This window comes from Microtus pennsylvanicus, chromosome 10, assembly GCF_037038515.1.
Source record: "Microtus pennsylvanicus isolate mMicPen1 chromosome 10, mMicPen1.hap1, whole genome shotgun sequence".
In the NCBI taxonomy this organism is placed as follows: domain Eukaryota; kingdom Metazoa; phylum Chordata; class Mammalia; order Rodentia; family Cricetidae; genus Microtus; species Microtus pennsylvanicus.
This window is the reverse complement of record NC_134588.1, coordinates 333,926-336,833: the sequence shown is the minus strand read 5'-3', so window position 1 is coordinate 336,833 and position 2,908 is coordinate 333,926. Positions and strand designations below refer to the sequence as shown.

The 2,908-nt window shown below is 37.7% G+C and overlaps 1 long non-coding RNA gene across 1 annotated transcript; it reads right to left on the bottom strand.

Moving 5' to 3' along the window:
• LOC142858191 (uncharacterized) lies at positions 1–1,584 on the bottom strand. Its single transcript, XR_012911984.1, has 3 exons — positions 1,479–1,584; positions 804–910; positions 1–100 (listed from the first exon to the last, which is right to left on the bottom strand). It is a non-coding gene; the product is annotated as an uncharacterized LOC142858191 (long non-coding RNA).
• Positions 1,585–2,908: the final 1,324 nt, after the last annotated feature.

Genomic DNA, 2,908 nt, shown 5'->3' with positions numbered 1-2,908 from the left:
TTGATTGCCTTGGCGGGTTACTTAGTCTAGGGGTTTGTAACCCACCTGACAGTTCAGTTATTCCAGGGTCCCAGAGAGGCACTATCTGGAAGATAATGGGCTAAGAGAGAAGAATGAGGCTAAGCGGGGGGTTCTTGTCAAAGCCTCAGTTTATTAGAGATGGGGTACAGCTTATACAGGGTAAGGAGTTTGGCTTGGGATGGGTGCGGGGGCATGGAAATTTGCCGCATGGTTCACGTTGGTCACATGGTCCAGGAGGTTACCTTCGGTCAGGTCACATAGGCCAGGAAGTCATGAGTTGACACACCTAGTTCTCTAGATAATTTGGAATGTGGGGTGGGTTCCGCTAACAGATAGCTCTCCATTAACAGCCAATTTGGGTGTTGGTTAGGCTCTGTCAATAGAATGATTCTTAACACAATTATGGGCATGGGGTTCTCTGCAGACTCCCCATGGTGATGGTTCCTGCAATAATCCTAGGAGGAAATGGCTCCTGACAATAAACAATATATAAGTATCTTGACCAGAGTTAGAAATGTACATTGGAATATGGTAAATATATATCAATGCATAAAAAATGTTTTAAACAGAGGTAGAAGTATGCATGCATATAATATTCAATATAATTTAACTTTGTATCAATATACAAGAACCTACACCAATGTAATTGTCTATGAATAGTAACTCACAAACACCAATCTATTATCCCATCATCCAATTTTCCCTCTTTTTTTTTCAAAAAGATCCCTGAGTTTATAAAATTCCTCCCACCACCCTCATCTGTATACCAATTATAATCAAACCTTAAATAATGTTCCTAAGCCTGAGGACAAACTTTGCTGGGAGTGGGGATGTAGTCCTCTAGAAAAACTTCCAGCTGTCATGGGGGTGATGTTCTTCCCAGGGGGTCCTGTAAAAGTAAAATGATGTTTAAATTTTAAGATCAATGTCCTGTAAAATTGCAAATAGTCTCTGAGTATTTTGTCAAGATCTGGCCAAAACATTGTAAAATATGTGCACCATTTCAGCTAACCAAGTTGGAACCATCTTGTGCAGCTGGTACCCAAAACAGGTCTTATAGTAGCACTATCAGTTTCATGACATCATATCAACCAGGTGTTGTTGTTGTTGTTATGGGGCCCTATTTTCTTCCTGGAAACATCAAAGATTATTGCAGGAAAATTCATTGTTCATTGTGGAAAACTTAAATATTATTTATATAGACATATACAGACAAATATATTCAATGAAAGGTATGATAAAGACAAAATTAAATATGAAGGAAAGCAAAGACATGTTCTAAATTCTTTTGTCTTTCTGTCTCATATCATGGATCCTGACATGAGATAGAAACTTTGGGTTTTTCTCTTAACAACAGGCTTGGAATTAGAAAGGGACCGAGCCAGTGTCCAACTCCAAAACCAGCTCTATATATGTATGTGTATATATTTTAAACCTTTGATATATATATTACTCACAGAACAAATTCAACTTTCTTGATGATCCTTATAGGATAGTAATTTTTTCCATCTGTCAGTATTCAAAGATCCAGTGTCTCTAGAATTTTTTGAAGATGAATGTTTTCCTGCAAAGATAAGAATAGAATGCTGACCATATCCTATATGTTTTTCTTACCACCTTTATGATTATCGTCATTGTGGATGAGCTGTCATTTATCCTTTCCAAGATTGCTTTCCTCTTTAAACTGAAGCTTTATTAATTTTGATGGTATCCACAGTTTTTCTTCTCCTGTGGAAACAAGAGCAAAACCCTTTCCTCAATGCAGTACACCTCCTGGCTTCCATTGCGAGGTCAGCACATCCTTGAAAAAAAACTGGTTGATTCAGTTCAGCAGACTTTTCCATTATCCAATGTTTTTCAGCTGCTATTGTCCCTTTCTCATTAGTGTTAGGAAAATTCAAGGTTAATAAGTCATTATGTCTATTTCTGTGCTTACTTCACACCCCTTTCTGATCATTTAACATATCCTTTATTGTTTGATTTGATCTTTCTAAAACTACTTGACCTGTATAATTGTGTGCTATATCTGTAACATGCTTAATATTGTAATAAACAAGAAAGCATTTAATTTTCCTAGACAAATAAGCTGGACTATTATCTGTCTTTATTTGTGCAGGTATGGTGTAGGAGGATCTTCTTTCTATGTGTTGCTTTCATTGATTGAAATAAAGAAAACTGCCTTGGCCTTTGATAGGGCAGCCTTTAGATGGGTGGAGAATACAGAACTGAATTCTGGGAGGAAGTAAGCAGGGTCAGAGAGAGCCACCATGAAGCTGTCAGGTCAGGCATGCTGAATCTTTTCCGGTAAGCCATGAGCTCGTGGTGACATACAGATATTAGAAATGGGTTGAAACAAGATGTAAGAGTTAGCCAATAAGAGGCTAGAACTAATGGGCCAGGCAGTATTTACATTTATGAGCTATCCAGGTGGCTAGGAGCCAGGCAGCAGGAAGCGGCCCACTGTTCCTATTTACAAACAGGTATACCCATGATGGCCATAACTTCTAATAAATGTGTGATTGCTAAATCAGCTTTATCCGAGCTTAAAGCAGTTGCCGACTGAAAGCCTGAATAAGTATCAATGGTGTGATGTAATATTTTAATTTTCCAAATTCTGCAAAGTGAAACACATTCATCTGCCTGATTTCATTCCTTTGAGTACTGTTTGGGTTATTCCATGAAGGTAGCAGTGTTTGGTTATGCAGCAAGGGCATCTCTTTATAATAATCCTTTGCTTGTTGCCATGTAATAAAAAAAAAACTCGTTTTTTTAAACCTTTGCTATTGATGCGATGTTTTATTATGAAATTCTGAGTCCTGCAACATGCTTCCAATAAATAATTTATCAATTTGTACAAGACCTTTTGCTAGAGGACCTGGCAGACCCA